Source organism: Mastomys coucha, unplaced genomic scaffold (genome assembly GCF_008632895.1).
Source record: "Mastomys coucha isolate ucsf_1 unplaced genomic scaffold, UCSF_Mcou_1 pScaffold13, whole genome shotgun sequence".
Lineage (NCBI taxonomy): Eukaryota > Metazoa > Chordata > Mammalia > Rodentia > Muridae > Mastomys > Mastomys coucha.
Window position 1 is genome coordinate 70747346 of NW_022196895.1, and position 434 is coordinate 70747779.

Below are 434 nucleotides of genomic sequence, written 5' to 3' on the forward strand. Positions count from 1 at the left end.
CCTCTCCTCTCTCCTCCCCTCCCCTCGTCATTGTGTGGCCGGTCCCTCCAGGGGAAGGGATGCCTTGGCATGGGCCGGCTGATCCATCCCTTCCCCATACCTCACCACACCTCCATAGAACATATTCTCCACTCTTTTTTATCTTTTTATAAACACATCACAGGCCCTTGGCAGTGCCCTGAAATATGTCTTCCTTTCTTGCTTTCCTGCCTAAAACTGTTAATCCTAAAGATGGGAGGGAAAAAACAAAAATAACATTGACCCAAATCATCATAGCCAAATTAACTAAAGCAAGCAATTAATTAAAGCAAGCCTTTTTATTCATGTACACAGACTGTCTCACCCCACCCCAGGGTGGGGTTCAAGAGGTCAGCATTGGGTGTGAGGAAAACAAGACTTTTATAGCTCATGGGTAGGGGTTTCCAAATGGGGAG